Source organism: Notolabrus celidotus, chromosome 9, assembly GCF_009762535.1.
Source record: "Notolabrus celidotus isolate fNotCel1 chromosome 9, fNotCel1.pri, whole genome shotgun sequence".
NCBI classification, from domain to species: Eukaryota; Metazoa; Chordata; class Actinopteri; order Labriformes; family Labridae; genus Notolabrus; species Notolabrus celidotus.
The window spans coordinates 20335049-20362521 of record NC_048280.1 but is presented as its reverse complement, the minus strand read 5'-3'; the positions used below and the strand labels follow the sequence as shown (position 1 = coordinate 20362521).

Here is a 27473-nt window from a genome sequence, read left to right as displayed (position 1 = left end):
GTGGTGACCATTTATGGAAGCTTTTTTGCTCTCAGAGTCAGTAATGAAAAAAAAGAGGCATACAATTCCAAATTTTGAGTCTGCAAACCAGCACAGACCATCCCTGCTGACCTCAACAGAGCAGGGTGTTACAGATGACTAACTCCAGTGAGCAGACCCTCACAGAGGAGGGAAAAATTCATGACCCAAATCATTGGGACACTTGTTTGTGCAATGAAGCAATTCACCTATATGCCCCTTCTTTCATATGATTACATTATTTAAATCACCTAAAAACACAAATTCTGAGATGTTTATTCACTGAAATTTTAAGGCACCACTTCTGTTAAAAAAAAAACGCACTTGCACACATGAGCTTTCTTCGTGTTTGAGTGCAAACTATAGGAAGTGAGGTTCATGTACACACAGATACCTACAAACAAACTGAATTAGCATAGAAAAGTGTCCCTCTAAACATATTGTAAGTCTGTGAAATAATAAGCTAGCCAGCTGAGCGTAAACCAGCCATTAAAAACAGCCACTCGAGCCTTCTTTAGATTGTCTTTCCTGAGATATTTAGTTAGCCCTTTAGAGTTTTGTTTTCAAGATCCATATGTTGCTTTGGACAAATTCATCTACTAAATGAAATTGTAACATTGTAACATGACTGGGTAGCATAGAATTCAAGTAAGAGCTACTTAAGGGCAAGCTGGTTCTCGGCTAAATGTTATCAAGCTAGCTGGCCTTCTCATGACACAATGAGCTGAATAAGCTTCCTTTCCCATAAATGTTAACAAATCATCCTTTTTTGTGATGCAATTATGTTTTTAAAGAGGATAGTTAAAGTAGGCTATGACAGTGTTTCCTAGCTCTCTTTTCCACTGAAGATGAGTGCTGCAGCACTATTTCTGGTGAAAGATGAACATGGATTGCTTTGCTATTACAAGGAGATTATTCATGTTGTGACCTGAACTTAGAAAAAAAATGTACCCAAAAAGGTATAACTACATCTCCTCAAATTGTATCCAACTTGAATTTTAAACGTTAACAATGTAAACGGTAGGGAAGAAGAGTTGTTGTTAACAAGAATGCAAACAATTAATCCCGTTTCAAGGGATGGATCATTAAGAGCATGCTTCAAGCAAGCGGCAACCTCCGGTCTCAACCTATGAAGCCCATGCAGAAGTGTTATAAATTGCAATACATCGAGAATCCGCTTGAGGCTGGCTGCAGAAACACCGGAAACCATAGAGACACCAATTTGCAGCATTAATAAACATGTTTACAGCCTTGTTAAAAAAATGTCTTGGGTCTACGTCACTAATTTCTCTATCGGCACACACTGTACTGGGGGTGAATTTTTTTCTAAGGCGACGGTTCAGAAGATATTAAGATTACGAGTTTTTGCCCAAATAAGGACATGACTGTCTTGACTCCCGGTCGGGAACACATAGCTGTTGGCTAGGAGGCTCAAACTCCGCCCCTTTACGTCACACTCTGCCTGGTTGAGTCCTGCATTTCCAATATGGCTGCCTCTGACAATTGGCTTCAAATCAGCGCTCAGGAACAGATGGGTGACGTCACGGATACGTACCAATAAACCATATGTGGTCTCATATTACATTCAGCCATCAGGGTTGGGTCATATTAAGTATGTCTGAATGTCACCCAACTGGCTAAAGGTGTTGTGCCCATGATGGCAGAGATGCTCAGCCGGGGGCTGCAGTCATACACCTGGTCTCCATGATGGCTCCTCTTTTGGAGGAGCATCTACAACTCCTGCCACTAACAACAGACAGAGAGTTTTAGAATTTTAAAGGACAAAACCCCATCTTTGAACACAAAGATACAAGTATCTCTGCATACTAGCAACATCAGTGCCTTCTGAGCATGTGTTTTCTGCAGCTAGACTGATTGTGACCTAGATGTACTTATTTTTGTCAGTGAGAACAAGTAGGCAGAAAACTGGACACCATGAATCTGAAATACTGTGTAATTGTGTTCCTTTCTCTCGTTGCAGCAATTCCATGTTTAGTAGTTTGAGCCTAGCTCTACATGTCCGCTGAGATTACTTTTATGAGCCTGCTCCGTATGTTGATATTCAGTGTGTTTCAAGCCTAGGCCTCTATATGTTCTGTGGCTATGCAATACTGTCAGTCAAATGCATTCTGCTGCTGTGGAAAATAAAGCTCTATGATTTAGGTTTATACATTTTTTTTTTCATTTTAGAAGTAATTGATATTTGGTTGTTAACATATCCAAAGATCAATGATGGAAAAATATGTATACTTTGCATTGCTAGTAATGAAAAAATTGAGCAAAAAAATAATGGACTGGAGGTACTAACTAAAAAACTACTTTTACAGCCAACTCTTAGGGCACCAGGAACTTTATCCCCCTCCTTCATCCTGCTACCTCCCCCACTGTCTTTTCAGCATGTCCAAACCTCCCGCCCACCCCTGGCCTCAATCAAAGGAACCCCAAAGACTGTTTTGTCACCAGGTTGCCAAGGTCACCAAAACACAGAGGATTACAAGAGCAGGTGGGGGCGAGAGGAAGAGGCCTTTTTTTCTCTTTCTCTCCATTACACACACGTGCACACAAACACAATGCACACACATTAAGAGTCCATCCTCATACACACAAATACACACTCTCTTCTCTAACTTGTGTTTTTTTCCCCACTCCATCATCATCTTGTTTCATTACAACCTGGAACTTTTCTGTATGTGCTTCTCCACATGATTGCCTCACCGGTAGAGCTATGACTCATGAGAAAATTGTAACACAAAGAGCGTTTCTGACACAGCTTCAAGAATCAAACTTTTCCCCCTTATCATGGCTCTCTACATACACAAACACTGATGAAAACAAACTCAGTATATATAAAAAGCAACACACTATGTGCATTTGTATGCTTGGCACACACACACACATGCACACGCACACGCACGCGCACACACACACACACACACACACACACACACACACACACACACACACACACACACAGGCACACACAGACAGACAATCTCCCGTTCCTTAACTGAAAGTGTGTAGTTGTGGTCCTTATCTTGAAGAATAGCAGTGTGCTGTGGGCTAGAAGCTAAAAGCAGCTTAGGTAAAACAACAAGTCACAAATAGGGGGAAAATGAGTAGGCAGCGTCCTCCCTTTGATGTCACGGCGCTGACATTTTCTCTCTTAGTTCTGTAATTAGTTCTCTGGGAGTATGAAAATTGGTAGACATTTCCACTGCATAATTTCATTATCTGTGGGAAATTTTCTCCCACTCTTGATGTATGTCACATTCATCCATTTCTCCCTCAGTCTCTCTCTCTCTCTCTCTCACTTGCCTCATTCCCTCTTTCACTATTAATATTTCCTCTGACTTCATGTTTCTCCACCACTCTGCTTTTACACCCTCTTACCCCTCCCTGCTTTCCACTTTGCCCCAACACCCTTTCTCACCCTCATCTGTCATTCACAGAGCTGGGGGGAGTTCATTGCTCTGGAGCGACAGCTATAAAATATTGATTGGCATGAGAAACATGATAGCCAGAGAAAAGGGTGGATGGAATGAAGAGAAGGGGGAAGGAGGGGAATATTTCCCAAGAATAAAAGCTTTGTTAAAAAAATGCCTATTATTTTTTCACCAGCTCCGCATATCTCTCTCTCTCTCTCTGCTCCCAACTTCTGTCTTTCTTTTTCCTTCCCATCTGTTTCACTCTTCCTCTTGTTCCTCTTCCTTTTTACCTCCACTGCTCCCTTCTGATCTCCTGACAGAGTGAATTACTGATCCTAACAGCCCGGCTCATAAACGTCCTGCCTGAAAGCTGTCATCAATAATGGATGGCTGTAACAGAACAATGTCCAGGTTCGATTTACGGTACTTAGTAAATATGGACTGGTGGCAGAAACCATGTTTCTTACCCTTTGCTCGTGCCTGTAGGCCTACACACTCCAGGAAACCTACAAACCCAACCAATAAATGTCCATAAATCTGCTAAGAATGATGTCATCGGAAGTGGCCAATCATGTTCCAGCATCACATGCAATAGGAACTAATCCATCATGTGGACAGAGAGATTGACGGTTTAATGACAGCAAGGAAGAAAGAGGAGGTAAATTAAAAGAGTGAAAATATGATGACACAAGGTTCTCTGTGACAACCCCTCTTGCTCTACCTGCACGTCATGCTCTACTCTCATCCTGTGTTTCCTGTGCTGGTTGCAGGTACAGGGATATGGCATGTGGGTGGAGATGAGAGGGGTAGTCTGTTGTACCTGCCCAGCTGGGTGGAGCCTTCAGAGGGCATAAAGGCCTTCCTCTCTGTGCAGGATCTCTCAGCTGGGCCTCCTGCTACTTCCTCATCCTTTCTTTGTTTGGTTCATCACATGCATCAGCACCATCACACAACACTTTCATTCATCCACACACTCCAGACATGACTGATTCTTCTTGTACTGATATATCCCATTCATTTTTAGGATTTGTTTGATTATTTCAATTACATTAAATACTTACTGACTGATTTATCTGTATGTGGCCTCCCTCCGTGTTACCACCTCTAAGCCAGATGTTTACATCTCTGATAATCTCACAGAGTGTTAAAGTAAAGCCCAAGGTGTTATCATTAGGCTCTGTTTGTGTGTTTCCTGTGCCGTGCTGGTGGACAGTTAAAAACTTAGATATGGGAAATGCTTTTATGATATTCACTGTGAGTATCAAACACCCTTTCAAAATTACAACCCCAGCATATGCTACAGAAAACCTTCACTCCTGAGGGCACTTAACAGCGATGCTTGAAATCTCACACTCATATCTTTGCAAACAAGAAGCATTTTCAAGAGTCTGTGTAATTCAGAGGTATGCAACCAGGTCTGCACCAACAAGTCAAACACAGCCATGTAGGGTCAAAATGCCTCATGGGTGAGAGTGCGGATCTGTTTGTCTGTCTGTTTGAGTGTGCGTACATGCGTGTGGGGGAGTCTCATGTTCTTGGTAAGTGGCCATGATGTGTATCAGTGCAGTAGCCGTGGAAATCATGAGATCATGCTTCTCAACATCTTATCGGCAAGTTAGAATCAGAGGCAGCTGCAAAAACATAAAGGCAACACACACACACACACACACACACACACACACACACACACACACACACACACACACACACACAGTAAATAGGCATATGAATACACTTAAAACCTGTGCCTATTTACCCCTTGTACTCTCCTTTAACCACCATCACAATTTCAGACACACACTAAATCCCACACTGAGCAACTGAGAGAACAAAGCTAGAATAATCCTTATCTTAATCACTTTTGTTTCTAAATTACACAAACACAGACCCATGCTAGCAAAGACACACCAACACAAGCACGCAACATACAGTATGTATGTGCTCTTAAACAAAAATAAAAAAAAACATGTATTCATGTTTCTCCTTTCCTTGAGTCAACCTTTTTTCCTGACATGCACACAGACACATTGATACACAAAATCAGGAAAACACTTATTCCTTTTCTTGGCTTTTATGCTACCACAAGTTTCCCTGAAAACGCACACAGACACACACTGTAATTTTAGCAAAAAACACATTCAGTTGGAAATTCTTAGATAGTTTGAGAGTTCAAGGGGCGTTCAGGGAGACGTGGAAAAAGACAGAGTGATTGAGAATAATGGGACAGCAGGGATGGAGTGTATCATTGCTTTGGAATTAGATATATGATGCCGTCCATTTTCCAAATGTGTGGACACAAACATCCAGAGGACCAGTACATGCAAACACACAAATATGCAGGCAAAGAGAGGTATGCAAAGGGACAGCTCAGAAGTATGCAAGAAAGCCCTTCAAAACATGTCTTCATCAATGCTCTCACACACACACACACACACACACACACACACACACACACACACACACACACACACACACACACACACACACACACACACATATAGTATGCATAAAACACATAACACACAGTGGCAGAAGTGGTGTCGTACCATCCATTGCCTACTTTCTTTCCCTCTCTCTCACTACCTCTCTCATCATTTGAACACATTATTGCTTAAAGAAAACAACAAATGGATTTTAACTGTCTCTTGTTACCCAGTCTTTTTCTGACACTCCATAGAGGATGACTTTTTTAAGTGTTTACTCTATTTAATTATTCATGCATTGAAACAGCAGCGATACATGTGGGTAAGGATTCTGTTTACCAAGTTTTGCCTCAAGATATACCTCAAACTCACTGCTGTTGAGCAGAGAAGAGAAACGTTATAATAATTTTAATAGCAGTGTGTTGAATGCTGTTGTACCTCCAGGAATGTTTTTGTTTAAGATTACTTTTGAGCTTTTTTATCTTCTGTGTTTGGAGAACAGTAAAAAATCAAAACACTATTAAGGAAAACTTTCACTCAACGTCTGCTATTTCAGAGCATAAAGAAATAACTTAGGTATACAAAAACAGGAAAAAGAAGATTAGCTCAAGACATGGCAGACTTTTTATTTTCAAAACTCTTCCCTTTTCATGCATTTCATTTGTTTCCCTCTCTTCCTTACCCACACTTATTTTCAGAGAAATGATTCAGATGAGGGTGATAAAGTAAAGACATTTCATGCAGGTTCACAAAGGACATGAAAACAAGAAATAGAATGACTGCGGGTATGCAGCTGTGTAGTGATGCACCTCTCAGACCCAGATATGTTTATATAGAAGAGACCAGGGGTCTGCTGAGGCAGTTGAACCACTTGACATAGCCTGCCAGAGAATTATACACCACAGCCTGGAGTGGCAGATCCCTTCAGAAACGAGACACCAGGCGCACTTCTTCTGCATTCATTCCAAACTTAATCATGGTGTAATCCTCAATTGGCACTTTGATAAAAGCCACATTATTCAAGACACGAGCAGACATGCAAAGTGAGAGAACTTAATCACTTCATTACCTCTTTCCAAAGGGATCTCTGAATTAACATTTAATTGAGTATATTCTTCAGAATAGATATACTAGAATACTTAACTATATACATCAGCCCTACACTTAATTTGATGCAAGATAATCATCTATTAATTCTATTTTTTTTTACCTTGTAGGATTAAAAGATGCATTAGTTTCTCAAATTTGCCTCTCATATCTGGCTTTGCATTTGTATTTTTTGTTAACTTTTAAGTCCCGTTACAAAATCTACATCACACTACTTTGTATAAGAGACCTGTTTCTCAAAAACTAGGTAGCTAACGGTGACAGAAATAACCTATGATGATTTAATATGACATTCACAGCACAAACCTGTCATAGCCAATTATATATCCACCAAGGTTTCAGAGCTACACCGGGCAATTCATAATAGCAAAATGTACTCGAAAGCTTGAGTAGCTCAATGTGGGAGCAGACAGTGACAGCTGCTTGGCTTCCTTTAACTTTCATTGTGTGTGACATACAAGGCCCAAACTAAAGCCTGGAACTAGATTTATGACCTTGCATGCAGAGAGCGTTAGTAAAGAAGAGGCAGTGTTAGATGGTAAAAAGGTACAAAACTGCAGTATTGGTGGTCTGGTGGCGAGGACATACTTTATACTGTAATCGAGCTGTGCAGGAACTAGCAAGACAAAATAGACTGCTAAATGAGATAGAGGTTTGCATTTAAAGGTGACATATCATGCAAAATCGACTTTTTAATGGTTCTCTACCTGAAATATGTTTCCCTGGCATGTCTACAAACCCCCCGAAAATGAAAAAAATCCATTCTGCCCCTATTTTGATTTCTCCACCTTTCTGTAAATGTGTGCTGAAACAAGCCGTTTCAGACTTCCATGTTTTTGTTACGTCACAACAATATCCAGTCTGTAACAGAAGTCAGAGCTCAGAGCTTGTTCAGCCCATAGACTGTATAAAATACAACTCAACCCCTCCTACATTTTTCATTACCTGCACACATGTGAGCTAACAAGGAGCTTAGGAGGGAGGCATGTTAGTTGTAGGCTGTGTTAATAAACACAAAGGTCGGTTTTACTCCCCACGTCTGCAGATTTGAAGATCTAGTGGATGATTTTTATTTTTCATGGAAAAGTGCTAGCGCTAGTTAGCATAGCAACATAGCTACATGTTCGTAGCTGTGTAGGAGACGTGTAGACACGTCAACATACTGACAAATACAACAACAAGAAACACTAAATCTGTGACCAATCGTTCAGAAAGGTCCTGCTACAGGCGCCTCTCCGTCATGATCAGATTCTGGATCAAATTCAGAGGGTTGAAGTAGCGCGGTCTGTAAGCAGTGTCTATTCAGCCAACATGTAAACATTAGTTTAACATGCTGGAGAGCCAAGGCCACATCCACTTCCTGAGGGGGCGTGGTCAGAGGGAAAACAGACCGTTCTGAACAGGGCTGAAGAAGAGGGTTTTTCAGGCATGCCAAAATCTGATTTCAAAGTGTTTTTTGAGCATAAACTTTAAAGACATGTTTTGGGGACCTCTCAGACCAATATATTTTGATGAAAAGAGCGTGATATGTCACCTTTAAATACTGCAAGTTCTACATGTAATGTCTTTTTCAAGGGTACTTTTTGTGGAGAAGGAGAAAAGTTGGCATGCATGTGAAAGAAAAATTTTGAGAAGATACATGTGAAATATTTCTTGCTTATGTCCGACTTTTGAGTTCAGTTTTTCTGTCCTTTCTCCATCTACAGCGTTGTTAACATCAAGCAGCAAATATCCCGATGTGAACGGCTTGTTATTTTCCATTTTGCATTTGTTAAAGAGGCATCACTGCCTGTAACTCTGACATTGTGGAGTAAAGGCCTAGTCAATTCACGGTCTGAATAATTACATTTGAACCACACACACACATTCAGCTCTAACCACTCACACTGTATGAATACCAGACCCTCATAGCCTCACACACAACACAGAAGTGGTGTCAGTGACATGCATATTTTATTCATTCCCAAATTATCATTCTGAAAGGTGCATTGCCTCTAGTTATCAGGTCAGAGCACAGCCACACTTTGTGTGTGTGTGTGTGTGTGTGTGTGTGTGTGTGTGTGTGTGTGTGTGTGTGTGTGTGTGTGTGTGTATTAGGAAGTGTGCAGAGGTAAGGCTGTCAGTGTGCATGCATTTTTAAACAGGCGTACTGTAAGACGATGAAATGCTATATGTTTATGCATTTGTATGTACATTTATGCAGATATGTTCTGCACATCTTTTTGCCCTTGATCAGTTGTAGTGTATTTTGTACATCTGCATGTGTGAGCATATGGCAGGTAAGTAAATGAAGCTCTATATCATCTGTGTGAAGGCTAAACAGAGGTCAGTATGAGACTATAACAGCTACACTCAGTGCATATGTAGCTGTTTTATTGTGTGCCTCATATAAGCAGTAGTCCCTGTTTTATATACCCTTTTCAGTCAACTGAAGTCCATGTGTGTCAGGTTAACAGCGTGCTTATATTTAAAACCTGAATTTCCTAACCTTTTCATGCCAGATTTAATTAAGTGAGCTGTACTGAAGTCTTTAGATGTGTGAGCAGCATGGCTTTCAAGACCACCACTTTGGTCTTAACTGAAATATCTCAACAACTGGATGGATTGCCATGAAATTTCTCCAGACATTAATGGCCCCCAAGGGATGAGGCCTCCTTACTTTGAGCCCCTGACTTTTCCTTAACAACTTCTTTCCGCAATCTTGGCTAAAAACTCCATTAAATATACTCATTATTTGCCAGAAACATCAATGACGTTAGGAGTTTTTGCAACATGCCAATTAAATTAAGGAGCAACAAAAACTCTGCTCAAGTGTTTGCAGGCTCTGGACCTAACTGATAAGTTTTGTATTAAGAGGGCATTCAGCTCCAGATAAAGCAGGGTTATTTTAGGATTAAAAGTGGAACAGAATATAAAACAATTTATAAAGAAAAAATTGCTTTAGTATACTTTACTCGAGGCATAAACACCCTCTGGTCCTTGGTGAGAGCAGGATGAAGCGATTACTTGCACACTCACAGTTGGATGTACATTGCACATATATTTAAAATTGGGCATGGTCACATTTCAAGCAAGGACACATACAGCACAGCAGCAGCTGATGAGTGGGTGTTTGCAGGTAGGCAGAGTGAGAGCACTCGGATGCTGTTTTTCATGGCCAAAGATTACATGCACATACGAACACATACACGACTCTGTGTGTGTGTGTGTGTGTGTGTGTGTGTGTGTGTGTGTGTGTGTGTGTGTGTGAGTGTGTGTGTGTTAGTGTGTGTGTGTGTGTGTATGTGTGTGTGTGTGTGTGTGTGTGTGTGTGTGTGCGTGCGTGCGTGCGTGCGTGTGTGTGTGTGTGTGTGTGTGTGTGTGTGTGTGTGTGTGTGTGTGTGTGTGTGTGTGTGTGTGTGTGTGTTTACAGCTTTGATCACTTCTTCCATCAGTGTCTTGCCTCTTCCACTCTCCTATTTGTCTCTGTCTTAATTTCTCCCCTCGGCACATTTTCAGCAAGAATTTTGGAAAGTAGATTTTTTTTCTCAGAGAGAAGGATAAAGAAAGTGAGCGAGGGGGAAGTAACACAGCAGATCACTCCACATGGGACTAGGTACGCCTGGTTTGTCCTGAAATGGCTCTAAAGCCACCGCTTATCTCCAGATTCTGTGCTGCAAGTCAGCTTAGGTGCAGTGATACATCTCAGGGGAGGGCACATGACACTCCACAGAAAGGGTTAATATCTGAATCCTCTCTTTCAAGGTTGAGCACCAGGCAGTGCAGCTTTGGTTACAGTTTTTTCGTTAGTGTGTCTTTCATACGACCCAGTGTGTGGGTGGAAACCTAAATGTCACACTATCAGTGGCTGTGATCATGGTGAGGCCAGATGAGAACCAATCTGTTTGAACACTCTGCTATGCTGTGGGGTTTTTAATTCCACCTCCTCCTTCTGAACTAGGTCATTGGTGTAAGAGTCAGTAATGGTGGACCATTTAGGGCGAGACTCCTCTTTCCCATCCCTAAATCTCTCCTTTGCCTCTCTTCAGTCATGCTAAGCAAAAACCAGTCTGCGTATTCCACAAAAATTCATAACATAAAACTCCTGCTTTCCTTTTGCCAAACATGAAGGATTTCTGTTTACAAAGCATCACAAGTGTAATATGCAAAGCTGTTTAATCACTGAATCTGTCTGGAACAAAATAATGCAGTAATATTGCATCAGCTGCATAATCAGAAAGAAATGCATTTAGGCGTCAGAAAAACAGATGAAAACAAGGAAAAAACTGGCAACCTCATGGACAGCCAGAGAAAATAGTTACAGTCATTTCAACCATCACGAAGAACCGTTATCAGCTCCTTAATGCACATATCTCACTTTGTATTACACACACATAAATGAACGCAGCCACACGCAGATGGAATATCTCATTCATATGCATAGTCTTATGTAAGCTTGTGGGGGTACAAACTTGTGTGAGTTGCTGTGTAATGTTATCTTCCAGATGGATTCTGCCTCCCTTATCCCGGGCCTGAGGGAAAAGAACGGCTTCGCTTTCATTCATGTACTACTATCACAGCTCAGCATCGCTATTAATACGAGCAGCCGGTGCAGGGCACTGCATTAGAATATCAAAACATTGGCCAGGGAAGGACTTCTATTTTCAGAGAGATAGGATAATGTTTTACTGGGTGGTTGTCGACTGATAGTACAGCTGGATGGTTGTGTGTGTCTCTTCTGTGTTCGATGTGTCTGCATATTTTCCACCTGTCAGTACCTCTCAGTTCAGGTCTATCTGTCTTTATGATTACTTTTTTCTATCTGTCCGAAATGTCTCTCCTCTCCTTTTCATCTTGGTCTGTGATGTCTCTCCCAATTCACCCTAGAAAACCTGTTTATACTCACATGCACACTTATTTCTCTTCCCTCTTCCTTGCAACCTACTTTCCTTTCCTTTTGCTTTGGAGGGATGACATAGATTTCATTCAGCTATCCTTCCCCATGGGCACGTCTCACATCGACCCCTACCAACCTAGCCACTTTGTGCAAGACAAGGTCTCCTCTTCCTTGGGGCTTTCTGTTCATCTGTGTTTACATGTTTTCCATCCTTCCTTGCCTCAGCCACTTATCTCATCATCCCTTTATGTTCCTTTTGCTCCTCCTGTTTCCTTCAGAGAGGAATTAAAACACCATTCTGAGCCCAGTTTTGTAGATTAACTATTTAGAGAGGAAATACTGGTACAATGCACACACACATGCATACACACACTTGCACAAGCACACAATATAGTAATAAAGATGGCCTCCGCTCAAATGATAAAGAACAGCTTATAGGCTTATTTCATTTGAAGATTTCCTCATCTTTTGGCTATTTTATTCAGAGCTGCAGATAAAATTGGATCAGACATTTCGCTGCTCATGCTCTCCTCCATCTGGAGGTTCCTTGCTCTCTCCCTCCCTCTTTCTTGCTCTCTCTCACCTTCTTATCCCCATCTCTACCGTTCGTCTTTCACACCCTCCCACCTTCCAACCGCAGAACTCTGTTTCTCTCCATCGCCTCGCCAAACTCTCCCTTCCCCCTGCTGTCTTCCCTCTCCTCCTCCTTTTCAGGCTTTCCTTCTTCTTTTCCTTCTTCCTATCTCTCTTTCTCTCACTCACTGTGGCAACTTTCCACACTTAGTCTTCTCATCTTCCTCATCTCTCCCCTCCCCTTTCCTTCCCTTCCTCACTTCATTCCAACACTTCACCTCCCTGCTTTGCTTGCTGGCATCTTTTCACACATGGGCTCTCTCCACCAACCTCCTTCTCCTGGTTTCCCTCCATCTCTCATCTCTTCATCTCAGATGCTTTTCTTCTTTGACTACCTCACTAGCTTCCTATATGCTTGTCTCCTTACCACCCCTCCTTCTTAGGTCACTATAAATAGAGCCTCCAGGGGGTTAGATAATGGACTTCTGCCTCTGACCTTATTACAGACACATTACTGCTGACCATACTACTGTCTCCTGCCTGCTTTGTGCTTTTTCTCATGCATACCCACACACGCACGCAACTGTTTGTCCAGTTTCTCCTTTATCTCTTTAATATGTAGTAAAATACATCTCAGAATGATGAATATTCGGGATGCATAATACTTTTTGGAGCTTATAAAGATTACCAATAATAATATGCTCCTGATTGTCTATACTGATTAGACCACCAGTATTTGTAGTCTGTAGTTTCTGAAGACCTCAGGTTCAGAAAGGCCAAGATTTGGTGAGCACAGATGTCTATATGGATATTATATACTTCCCAAATCAACTCTTCAATTGCAGAGCCATCCTGTGCAGACAAAAAAATATTTTTCATGTCTAAGTATCTATCCAGCCACTGGGCCGTCAAACTAAGCATACTCACTGGACTAACATCAGAGGTCCATATGTCCATGATAAAACTCATGTTGCTAACACTGTTGTAGAACAGACTGTGAATGTGTGTTGAGATAACATCAAAAAAGGCAGGTAGGGATACGCCAAAGTAGCAGAGACTCAAGATATTGTTCCAAAATGCCATTAGCAGGCAGATTCATTTGACTCCTACCTGAGAGAAGCTGTTTCATCAAGTGCTGTAAAATAAGTGATTTGTCATGATTGCTTTAGATAGTAAACTTTCTGCAGTTCTCGAAACGCCTGTTAGATCGGCACTGCAGCACTCGCCATTGTATCAGTGCCAATGCTAGATGCAGCTACTACCGCTTCGTATTTCTTCAACACATTTTTGTTGCCATGATGACTTCTCAGGTGATGTAAAAGATTTGTTGTGTTAAAACTTAATTTTTTAGTCCTCTCTGAATACTTGCAGCATGTACTTTAGAAATTGGAAACCTGTTATCCTCCTCCGAAACAGTGAAAAACATGCAGCTGTCTTCAAAGCTTCTCCTATTGCCATTTCTTTTGCTGTGCTTACTGTGTTATAATTATGTAGTTCCTATTCTTAATAAGATAAACAGCATTATTTGTTTGTGTGTTGTATGTCATCTCTAGGATTTTTTTCTTACATCCTGAAACAAGAAAAATCTTGATTCATTCTTCAGCTAACAGAACACATCATTAGAGTTGCATTCTTCCTTGAAGTCTGTGGCTTTGGTCGCAACTAATGAGCTAGCTCACAGCCAAGGCTTCCTATTGGTTTGAATAATAAGCACCAGCACTGGTTTGCAAATCTCAAGGGCCAACATGGGGAATGCTGGTGTGCCATGGTGTGAGCCAGATGAGGAAGAAAGTCCAAAATGTCAAGCTATTCCTTTGACACCATCTCCGTTGTTTGGTCCCTCATTGTGTCTGATCCTCTGCTGCCAGAGTCCTAATTAACTCTTATCCTGGGTCTGCTTCCCTGACAAGTGCTCCTCTCTGAGATGGGCTCTGCTTCAGCTGGTGGGAACTGGGGCAGCAGTTACTGAGCAGGGGTGCAAAAATCTCAAGAGTCAGTATGTGAAGGAGAGAAAGAGAGCAGGAGAGTCTTTTTATTTGAGCCTTATATTGGCTAAATCCAAGGCTTTTATGTCTGTTCAAGCAACACTTTGTTCTTGAATGGTTGTTATCTGCTTGCCAAAAAAGACTGAATCACTGTCACTTAATTTAAGTGACAAAAAAAATCATGGTGGGCCAGAATGAAAGCTGTCAGGAGCATTCACAAGTCTCAGCCAGGGCTCAATGTCACCTGGAGGTGTTGACATGTTTGTACCAAGCTGTGGCCTGAAACATTAATATTACTGTGGCACCTTAAATAGCACAATTAAGTGTAATTTAAGTAATTAAATAACATGTTACAGTAACTACCTCATTTTATATTACACATACACCACTGTGCAATCAAACAGGTTTTGACTTGTGAATTAACTTAACTTTTTTGTGAGGGTTAGTCTACAGTGTAAAAGGGGAAATCAGCTCGATAAAAAAGCACTCCTTTAAGTCAGACGGATTTATAGAACTTTTGTGAATGAAAGGGAGCAGCCTATTAACTTCAAAACAATTGGAAAGGTAGAGTTTTTCAGTATAATAGACTGAGTTGTTCAAGGGAAAAACTTCAAGCATGGGCAGTATTGCATTCCACAAAGCATATTACATTTAATCCTTTACATACAGGAGTAGCATGATCAATATTGTATCCGGTGTTGCACTGGTGCTATACACAGAAACTTCATACATGATTCAACACATGAGCCATGTTGACTGCATGTTTGCTATTCATAGCAACCGCTTTTTGCATGAACATTAAAGATTCATATCTCACACACAGATAAGTCTAACATGGTTTCAACATTACTCTCAACATGGCCTCTACTTGTTTGCGGTGCTATGAACAGTGCTCATATGAACAAATATAAAGTCCCTCACTTTAGCAGCAGGGAGTGAGTTAAATGAGTGTAAGTGTCCTAGTTGCTCGCTCACACTTACATTTAACACTCGTTCAAAGGCCTCTCGAAGAAATAAATGGACTCATTATGCACAGGCTAAAGGAGTGCATTACTTGCTTTGTTGTCTCATTGGTTTGTTGACTGGTATTTGATCTCTAATGTTTTGGACAAGTGGCCCAAATACAGCCCATTGATGCTGGTGAGCACACAAACACTGGCAAAGCTTAGAGGCATGGTTCAAAGCTGAGAGAGACTTCACAAGCTCAAATGGCAACAGGCAGAGAGACTATAAAATGATTTTTGAAGGGGCAATGGGAATAATGAGCAGAACCTGCCACTGAAGTCCTTCTACCTTGGAGAGATGTCTTGATTTTATTCTGAAATACTTCTTTTATTTCTTTCCCAAGCACTCGGGGCAGCGGAGTGGTGTCATGAGTGGGGGTGGAATCATTAAAAAGAGTTGAAGCCCCGTGGCACCATGTTTTTAAACTCCTTAGTAGTCCTCAAAAAGCTTGTTATGGAGCTGATACTCTGTGATTTCCTTTTGGACATGAACAGATCAAAGATGGCATTTCCAGTCAGGTTAAACTCAATTATTATGGAGGAAAAGTAAAATCCTGTCTGTGACGGTGAGATGATATTAACAGAATGTCAAGCAATAAAAGACAAAGGAGGTATGATGACGTTGTTAAGGACAAGTGTTTCTTAACCTGTTTCATTCTCCAAGTGGGAATAGCGTTATATAAGTACAAGTGTATTTACCATTTACCATTTTTAAGAAATAGTTGAGAGCATTTAAGTGGGGCCTTATTTTTCTTCCAACCCTTCCCTCAATTTAATTTCATATCTGCACAATAACTTGCACCATCATCTCTACACAACAATAGGCCCACCTTAAAAATAAACCCATCTCATTCTTACTTTATTTAAAGAGATAGACCAGTGTAATACAGATGAATCAAAAGGTCATAGCTTCAGATGGAGAATAGGTCAAGGTAAGGATGTTACACTACTGAGCATTAGTCAAATGAGTGCGGTGGAAACATTGTTGGAGGTTTCTAGTTCAATCATATATGACTCAATTATAACATTCATGTCTATGTGAGGCTATTCTAAAACATGATTAAACTCTATTTAACACAGAGTCAGACTGCGGTTAATTGTGTATTTACAAATCCTGTTTGAGCTGGTCAGAAAATAGATGCCGGCATTACGCAGTTAAGTATCAAGTTCACATTCAGTTCATATGGAAAGGAGTTGACTGCATGCATCATTAACTTTTATTTGACTAGTTTGGGGACCAGATTCTCTTCGGCCTGGTCACAGTGCTGAGGGACGCATGAGTAACAAATGGTCATACATAAACACAGAGGTTAAAAGTTCAAACATGAAATGGTGAAGCGGATTACATTTCTTGAAAACATCCCACAGGGCTAATTGCTCCTGTATCTGTTTTTTATACAGATGACCCATCAATAAACAGGAATAGAGGTTGTTTGTTCATCCAGTACCTTTATACCACTCTGAAAAAGCTTCTTTCAGGGTGCATTATCCCATCAGGTAAACAACAGTATCAAGTTTGATTATAGAAATGCTAAGTGCACTGCTTCCATCATGTTTTAGCTTAACATTAGCATTAAAAGCATGTATAAAGGCCATCGGAAAGTATAGACATGGAAGGAAATAGCCTTGACTATCAAAACCAAAAGGTTAGAAGTTCAAATCCTCCAGTGAACGAGTGATTGACTCTCTGTTTATACGTGCAGGAAAGAGAGATGTATGGATACGTTGATAGGCTGGAAGCCGAAGTCGCCCCAGGGCTACCAGTGCTGCATGACTGGCTCTTTTCACCAAGGCCCACACAAAGAGGTGCAGTGAACAGGGGAAATAACAAGAGGTTAGTTAGTTAACTGGGGTCACAAGGTCGGAGGTGATGAGGCTTTCAAGTGCGTGTGTGTGCAGGGGAGTTATGTTAAGTCTGAACGTCTCGAACCGTGTGTGTGTGTGTGTGTTAGTGAATGAGTGAGTGAGCCATAAAGAAGATGTTCTGTATGATGAAAGAGCCTCTGTGCAGGTGGACGCTGAGGTCAGAAGTTGAAATGTTGTAGGGGGGCTGTTGGAGAAAATTCACTGCATGACTGGATCTGTTTGCAGTAGGTTGCCTTGTCACAAAGCTGATGAATGGCTTTTAAGTGTTTCAGGCTTGTAAACTCAGAGGTAATGGACTACAGCTGAGTGAGCCGATACTATTGTTCTCACATACCTGGCATGTGGAAATAGTAATCTTGTAGATGTTTGAGTTTTGATCCATTTCAATGAGTAAATCAAACATCTCATGAATTACTATGGACTTTTGATTGAAGAGTTAATGGCAACGTTATAAGGGAAAGAAATTCACAGAAGTTAAATAACCATAAACTTTAGATTTTTTTCTGCGGAAAAAGGAAGTACGTTGATTATGGTATTCAGCAACAGTAATCATCTACCACAGTAAAGAAGCAACAGCCATTTTTGGGGTCATTTGATGTAGCAGGTGCTGTGCGCTTAACATTGTTTAGTACAACTAGACACTTAAGAGTTTGTGTTGAGAGACAACTTACGTTTTAAGCTTTGACTGCACTTATACCCAGATTTCTTAAGATAACACAAATATTTTTTTGTCAGCTGACAGATGCAAAAAAGTGGAAACTCCGATGTTAAAAATACACTCAATAGAGAAGTGCAAAAGAGCACTGTTCCTTGAGCGTCCACTTCAGGCTGGCTGCAAAAGCCAAAGAATCCCATCCAAGCTAAAGTCCTGTATTAACATACTTACTAATAACAAAATTAAACATGTTTACAGGCTATAAAAATACAACAAAACATTTCTTTATGGGATAAATTTTTTATAAAACATCCGTTAAGGTGATATAAATGATAAGACTTCAGCCGTGTCCTTGTAAACAGAGTTTGTGACTGACAGGTAGCATCATGTAGCTTATTGCCAGGAGGATTAAAGCCAACCTCAGCACCACCTTTTTGCCTGTTTCTAAGTTGATCAGAGGTTTTGTTGAGTCAGCATTTCCAACATGTTGCCTGCCAAATTTGGGCTTCAAAAAGTCCCTTCATAACCAATAGGTGATGTATCAGCCACTCTGTCCATGTTTCAATGAGTCTACGGTGGCATGGAGACTGTTGTGCTCCATTCCTATGTTCTTCAATCATCTCAAAGAAAAGTGTACGGTGAAAATCAGCAAAGGAAAGAAGAATGGAGTGAAACTTTTGAAGTTCCTCTGCTCCTTCACTTGCCATGCCATGAAATGCAGTGAATGAGGCAGGACTGGGCCTACAGTAAATTTTGAGTTGATGGTTGTTTTTATTTAATGGGCAAAAGTTTACAAGTGTTTTACAAAATAAATGGAGGACAAAGTTATATTTGCCTTTTTTTTTTTTTTTTTTGAGTTTTTTGATCCGTTTCCCCTAGTCAGAACGGTAGCATTCCTGTGAGAGTCTCCAAAATTGACCATTTCTAGTACTCAACAAAGCAACAATGAATGTCAAATCAGCAAATCAGTCAATATGAGTGATTGGCATTCATGCTGCTACAAGCCAAACCGTAGACCACCAACTTTGGCCATCATACAAGAGTGCAGTCATATTACATTTATTTAAATACATGCGACAAGTTTAAATTGGGCTCAATTTAATCCTGATAACTCTACATGGCCTACAGGAGGAAAGGGGGGCACTTATAACAGAAAGTGTTGTATTTGAAGGAGGCAGGATGTGATTTTTCATTGCAGAGTACACGCAACTGTACTGGTGTTCTGGGTAGGATCCCCAAAGATCGACTTCCTTGCCACAGGGGCCACAAAGAATCAAGACAAAATGAAAGTTCATCTCTGTCTTTTCAAATTGTCAAATAGAGAAAATGAATTGGATCAACTCAGAAGGATTGTGCATGCTGTTTTCCATCAATACTATAATTTGAGTCAGGATACTTTAAAATAGAGAGAACAAACACGCTTTCTTTATGTATCAGGTGTCTCACAGGCAACCTGATAAACATGCTGCTGTAATATGGAGTCATATTTTCTCAGCCACAGTCTGGGGTCACTTTAACAAGAAGCCCACCCCCACACCCCTCCTCTGCCTTCTTCTCACACATACACCCGAAAGATGAATACAGAAGAAATCAAAGGCATGCAGTTTCCTGTGATAAACCACGCATATTTCACAGCAAACATGACGTCTACATCATCAGTTTTAACAGCACATACATTGTCTGTGTGCATGTGTGGTGCCTTGATGTTGTGTGGGGGAACTAGCTAACAGAGCAAAAACGCAAGAAGAAAAGAAGAAAGAGTAGGAGGATGAAAAAGAGGAATGAAAGGAGGCAGTGGTGGCCAACAAAAGAAAATGAAGCTCAGGAAAAAACTGTGAGACAGTATGTGATCTTGAGTCCTTGGAGCTGCTCTTTTCCCTTCTTTATGTTGCCTTTTTTTCTCTGGCCATTGATCTCCTTAGCTGCTTGGACATTCAGGTATGTTGTGCAACCATCTTTTTCTCCTCATACAAATGACTACACCACAGAATGGAGATGAAAACCTTCAGAGACCAATGTCATGGTATTTATTTTTTTTTAACCATGTCCTTGATTATTGGTACTAAGCCCGTTAGGCTGGAAAATACAAAATGTTTTCAATACAATACATTTCAAAGCTGGAGCAGAAAATGTATTCAAGAGAATGGTTAAATTAAATTAAGATTAAGAAGAGTTGCTCCATAACTTTTGTGTGACTTATCATTGAGGCACTAGATTTAAAAAAAGGAATTCAGAGTTTTGCCAAAGTTAAAAATAACCTTGACGAAGAATGTTGCTTTTATCAAAGTATTCATAATCCTCAAATGATCTGACAAAAAAATAATTGTTTCCCATGAAAGAATATTATAAAGGATGCTAAAAGATGAAAGCTGATGTGTCAAACTGTGTAATGGTGGACATAATGTCATGCAAAAGCCTCTGTTTCTAATGCAGAAACCCAAAGTTGTATCAATGATGTCTAAAAAATGTCATCTCACAAAAAAACTTCTTAACTCAGGTTCTATTTTAGAAATTATGTCTGTGAAATGTCAAACACGCAGACGAAATCTTTGAAAAAAGCCAATATGACAAAACCCTAAGTTGGGAAATTAGAGGAGAATGGACGTTAATCTGTACTGAGAGTGTCTTCAAACTCTTGTATAGTTGGCTGAGTCACACCAGAACAGATTCTCTCGACAGTCTTTAAAGTTTAACTAGTTCGTCATATTCAAAATTGAGCCTAAATACGAGACCCTGAATGTTGCATGTTCAACAGCTTACTTGCAGCAATAGTGTTTTAAAGTTTACGTGATATAAAGACGCACTGAAACCCTGGAACTTTATAGACTTGATAAAACTTCATGTCCCTCTATTCAAATGTGCAAACCACTGAAACTTGAATAAATGGTGTGACAAAGAGGATTGATAATCTGATGATAAACTCCTAAACACATTTTGAACATGAATACCAGCCTCAATTTGACTTGTTTGTGTACAGGGTAGGGCAAAGCCGGTCTACTGCTGATGAGAGAGCCTGGAGTGAAGATTAAGACAGAGCAATGTGGTACAAAGTGAAAGTGTATTTTGATATTGAAAGAAGAACGCTTTTCTCACTGGCCTTTGAGGTGAGGTGGGCTCGTGTCAAAGATCAGCTAGCATCCCTGCTGCTTCTGGGAGGGATTTTGGATCTTGCACAAGGGCACTACAACATGCAGGGCACAACACATGAGGTTTGTCAGATTGTCCTTGGGTTAAGTAAAAGCTTTGCCACCCATTTACACCCTGCTATAAACGTGCTTCAAACAATAGCAGGTCTTTTTCTGGGTAACTAGATGTTAATGGGAGAACAGATGGTGCTCCTTCCTGTAGAGAGTGAGTTACCAGATCAACAGCAGGATGAGTTGTGGTGCCATGTTTGCCAGCACGGAGACAGCAGGAAAAAGGAAGTCAGGAAAAGAGAAATAGAGAAATAAGGTTATGAACTTAGGAAGTATAAAAATAGAGGTTCAAAGTTAGAGAAAGACTATGCCCTGTTACGTTAAACACATTTCACACTTCTGTTTTTTTCTTGACCTCGTATAGTTTTGGCCTCTTTCTCATTCCTCTCTCCCTCCTATTCCTTCCCTCTGCCAGCACAGACAAAAACCCAAAGCATCAAATGAGCCATACACACTCACACACAACTTCTCATACACACACCAAACACACACGGCCATACACAGTGAGAGATTGTGGCAGAATCAGCATGTGATTTGGACTGGTGTGATTAATGGCATTCTGTGCACCAGTGAGCAGATGAACCAGAAAACAGCACAAACATTATCATAACCTGAAAGACCTAATTATTGCAGTGCACATCTGACAGATGTGTGCATTTTTGTAAGTGGGTGTATGTGCGGGGTGTGTATTAGATGTTGTGTTGGGGTAGTGGGGATACAAGATTTATGACCACTCAGTGGAATGTTTTGCTGTTTCCCCTCCATCCTTTTTGTGTCTTTCATCATTCGGCTGCAAATTAGGAATATGATAATGGTCACATTATATATTATAATGAGTGTATGGCCTGTGTGTGGGTACATGTGTACTTTGTGTGACTGTGCAGTGTTTATCAGTTGTCCATGACCAGCTGAAGAAGGAGGTCTTTTACAACATGCTTCTGAACAGAAGGACAGCAACAGTGTCCCCTTTACCTGCAGTATGGTAATGTGGCATTCTAACATACTAACACAACCACACACTGCTCTGCACTGCTCACATTAAAGGAAGCAAAGGGTAGAAACATAAATATGGTTTTCATTATTTATCTTGAAGACTGGTATGGTTCATACAGGTCATAGAGATGAGCTACATCCCGTAATGAGCTTTGCAAGTGGAACAAGAGTTCAGGAACTGAGGTAATCATACAGTAAAATGTGTTGTGTATTACTGTTTGTGGGTGTGCTAAAGCAATGCATACACCTTACATCTAATGATATGTGTTATGGAAAGTTGATAATATCTAGAGTTATAAAATGTAGCTTGTCATGGACACAGGGCATAATTAATTATTCTAGCGTTATCACTGGAAGTAGTGAATATCAGCACCGCTGTGATTCAGCCAAAGGCACAAGGCCATAGGATAAGTGTTGAAGAAAACCACAGCAATGCTGATATTCAGTACAATCACATGATCTCAAGTGGGATATTTCTTTTAAAAAACAGCTCCACAAGCACATACATTGGTAGTCACTTAACATATTACTATTATTTTGTTATCTTATCATCTGGTTCCTTAACTGATTGTACCTGGAATTTTCCACACACTTTTGTAGGTTACTGCAGACATGACATCAAGCGTCCTGAACCGACATCTCAGATATGAAGTTAGATACACACTCTGAGATCTGCAAATTATTATCAGGACTAAAGTTGACACCAATATTTTTGCCATCCAGGCACTGCAAAATTGTAAAATGCTGAATAATAACACACAGAGTCCCTCAGTGTCCTGTGGGAAACAGAATATTTCCAATTTAGGCTCAATTTCAAGTTAGCTTTTTACTCTGCTTTCTCATGGTACAGAGCAATAGGTGACATCTGATAAGATACAGTACTGGATCAACGTCAAGTGCTTTACAAGACAGGTGTTGTCTGTCTATTCGGTTCTTCTTCTCGCTTTCCTGCCTTTCACGCACTCTGTCATCCTCACACCATTTCTCTAACTAAATCCACCCTCAGGCCCCTGGACACCAGAGCAGAACAGAGGGGAGGAGAGAGGGAGGAACAGATGAGGGAGACACAGACAGAGAGGCCGATCACAGAGTGAAAGAATGAAAGAGCAGTGAATGAGAAAGAGGGAAACAGAGACTGAGAGTGTTGGATCACTGGAAAGAAAGTGAGAGGGATGAAAAATCTACAAACAAGGTATAGGGAGAGGGATGATAAGTTACTGAATAATTCGACAACCCTTCTTTACAACAGTGATGTGTAAAGTTGATTGAACCACATGCTAAATCCTCTACATTTTTAAAGTCTTCATCTCATCTCACAAGAATAAAAAAGACAATTTAAGCCTAAAAGCATGAGAAATGTCACTTTTATGATGTGTCAGCAATAACAGAGACTAGTTTTGCCTGCAGATGTATAGCTTCATAACAGATATGCACATATAAGAGTGTAAATGCAAATAAAAACATCCTCAGAGCAAATAATGTTAGTTTTTATCATAGAAAGGTTGTCACTATTCCTAAAGAGTCACACAAAAACACCACTGAGAAGACAGTGACAGAGTCCCTGCTTCCGCTTGAATGTTTCAGCTCAGCACTGAGTTACTCAAAGCAAAATGAGATGATTTACCCCAGAATTCCAAGCCAGACATTCCAGAGTTTAAAAGTACAATCAGCCCTCCAAGGAAAGAAAAATGTATGTCAAGTGGATATTCAGATGTTATTCAGAGTACAGAAATGCTCAGCATATTGATGAAAGAAAACAAGATACATACACAGATTGGTAGTGTTTGGGTAATTGTCATTGTTCTGTAAAGACACGACTCAGTTGTCAGCCGCTTTCTTTGCAAAGTACAGTATTTTTATCATGTTGATGAAGCAGACATCAGTTTAAGATGAAGCGTATTGAAGTGATAAAGCAGAGGAATAAAAAGGAAGTTAATTGCTTCAGTGAGATAATCTTAATAAAACATACTGCCAAGGATACAGAGGCAATAAACACAAAAAGTTGAATAGTTAATATTTAATCAAAATCACAATACCCCTATTAACAGTAACAGGAACAGTAACAGTAACAAGGTCACCAACACTTGTTTAGTTAAATCACCTTTTTATATAATTCTTGAAAAAAACTGATTTGAATTTAATAAAGTTTTCCTGTTTATTTCTGCGGCCCTACTATCAAAATTAAAGCAATTTTGCAGTCTGAAGGTAGAAGAGTGAGAGAAAATCACATAGAAATTTAAACCATTAACACAGATGAACCATTTGCTCTGTTCAGTAAAAAAAAAATTCAGTTTACAAACTGCTTATATCCACCATTCTGCTTTGAATATAGAAATTAATTAGGTGGTAAGGGAACAAAACGTAACACACATTCAAAAGCAAGCTCTCACATACATCTGTGAAAAAAAAACACACACAATAATCAGCTAAGTGAAAGTTGTCATCTGTAATCATTTTAACACTACAAACCGTGCAGAAATGTGGAATATTATGATCTTTCCTCAGTGAACTTAAGATCACAGACATCAAAGGGAGTGTTTATTGAGACCCCTCCCTGCCTGTATACCTTGTTAGTTCTTTTTTAGTATGCTAGACCCAAAGGGTTTTCACCACACGTTTGATGTCGAGGATGAGATGGAAAATTAGATGCTGTTTAACAAACAGTCTGCAATGAGCAAGTGTTTACGGAACAAAAAAGGACAAACATAGGAATAGATACAGGGATGCAGGCCCCAGAACCACATTCAATGTACATTGATTTGGGACCTTTGGCAGGTGAGCATATTTCAATTAAGCTAGCTAATATCAATGCACACATTTAAGCCGACACTGCTGTAGATTGCTCAGCCTTTATTTTTAAGCCCACACTATAAGATTTTTAAAATCTTAACAAATGTTGAAAATGTGAGAGACCCCACACATGTTGTCAAGTAATAACTGACTTGTTGATTTTGTGTGGAGTGCAATGATACGGCCAACGCAGTATAACACACACCGATGGATTCTACCCACCAGCAACCAGAGTCCCCACTGTCAGCTCTGGGAATCTTGCGTAGTCTTTCACAGACACATGAATTTACATTAAACAAACATTGCAGACAAGGAATGGTTGTCAAGCTTAATATCGCTAACTGCTTAGACACATGGTACATTCAGTGTGCTAGCAATTTCTGTTCAACCCCTCCCCTGGTCAGTTTGATTATGGTATGTTTTACAGGACATTTTTTATAGACACTCGCATTGTTGCCACAAATTAACAAGTTCGTCCTCACTTTCCGGGTCCATCTGACTTTATGCTTTACTTTTACTATTGCCCCCATGGCTGCATTTGTTGTGCTTCAATTTTCTCTCAGCTCCTGATTGACTATCATTTTGTTCCAGGTGACAATCGAGAGCATGTTCAGCTGTCATGGGAATTCCTCCAACACAACAGGACTTCTAATCATACTAAATGTGTTAAATAGTTAGAATTTTAGATGTGGTATTTATTAAATTTAAATGTATGTTTTCTTTCTTTTTTTTTTTTCTGTGATGGATGTTATTTAAATTAGATACATATAATAACGTTCCTTTACTCTTGCATGTTAAAGTTCCAGTAAGCAAGTTACTGTTATTCTTGATTTTGGCGCCCCCTGTGCCCCCAACAATTATGATATATATATTCCCATATTCCACTTATATAAACTTTATGAAAACACTGAGCACTATTTTATTGAAGAAAAAAAATAAGACCAAAAAATAAAAAAGAGTTAAAGATTATAATGTATTAGTTTCAGTGTGGAAGGAAATGTTCTATATATATATTTGAACACTTTATTTTTCACATTTTCTTTTATAACAAGAGTAATAGTATTGCCAACACCTGGCATTTAAACAAGTGGTCACTACTTTAAACAAACTACATACAACAAAAAATAACCCAAAAATGAAATAAATTAGACATAAAGTAATTTTGTATAGATATATAGATATGTATATACACATTCACACAATAAACTAACAAAAAAAACAAAACAAAAATTCAGCTGTAAGGTACAACAGGGTACATAAATCACTTGTATTAGATTTAAAGGAGATCAAGAAAACACAGGTCAGTTGGGAAACAGAGACATTTACATTCTACCACCTGATCAGGTCTGAATACCACCTCACAGACATATGTTGCTTTAAGTTGCTACATATTCCAATAAATGGCATCCACGTCCGGTCATATCTTCCAAGCATGTTTTTCTTTCTGCTTATGTTTCGTTCAAGTTTGTGTTTCTCAAGAAAGAACTGTTTAACTGTATTTTCTTTAAGAAGTCTTAATCATATAAAATCATAAAAAATGTTGGGTTTGTTGTTGCCAAAGCCCCTCAAAGTACCCAGAAGATATCACAATTACACACCACAACTTCTGAAGCATAGTGCTTGATAAATCTAAAACTATTTGTTGTAATGACAGTTTATCAACCATAACCACAAAGTAATCATACAACCATAACCAAAGGGCTTTTACTTACGCTAGCTAAAAATTCTTACTGTTGAACTGTTGTTGGAATGATGTTCAAATAGTGAAACTTGTACAAAATACTGCTACCATCACAGTTTTAAACCAATCAGGAGTCTGAATTTGTAAAATGTACGTTACACATGCAAGGATAGTCGAATGTTTATGGATGGAAAAAAAATCATATTGAAGATGGAGTCTGTTGCTGTAGTGAGCAAACAGTTGAGAGGGAGGAAAAAAGATGTGAGGACATATCGGTGTGTTTGTGTTATGTTTTTGTGTATGACAAAGGTGTCAACATTGGAAAGAGAGAGTGGAGAAGAAAGAGAGAGATGGTTCAGCCGTATTAGAAGGGCATGTATGAGCACAGGGTTACATGCGTTACATGTGTTTGTACTTTAGTGTGTAAAAGTGTGTTGCTTAGATAGACCAAGGTGACCATGTTTGTTCCCCTATAGTTCAGTAGAAAGGATGCTGAGCTGAAAAGCTGACTGCCCTGTTTGGCCGGCTATCTTGCCGTTAGAGCGTCTCGCTCACAGTTTGGCTGCTTTATTCACAGGATTAGATTACAGGCCACATAAATATCCCAGTGAAGTGCGGCGTAATACCGTCAACAATTGCTAAGCGAGCTGCAACATTAACTGCCAGGAAACCGGACAAGGAAATGAGAAAGACAGAGACAGCAAAAGAGGAAGCATTAAGGAAAGGAAGAGGAGGCAAGATGAAGAGGGAAAAGGAGGGTCTCAGGGACTAAATCAAAAGGTGACAGGCCAGGAAAGAGAGGGGGGTAAATAAAAGAAAGTGTGGAGCGGAGAAGAGGTGACAGTGAGGAGGGGAAAGAGAGGTGGAAATAAAAGATTGG

General features: G+C 39.9%; 1 protein-coding gene across 2 annotated transcripts in view; it reads right to left on the bottom strand.

Moving 5' to 3' along the window:
- The window catches only part of LOC117819349 (netrin receptor UNC5C-like), a 216816-nt gene that overhangs the window by 115612 nt on the left and 73731 nt on the right, over nt 1–27473 (bottom strand). The window lies entirely within an intron of this gene.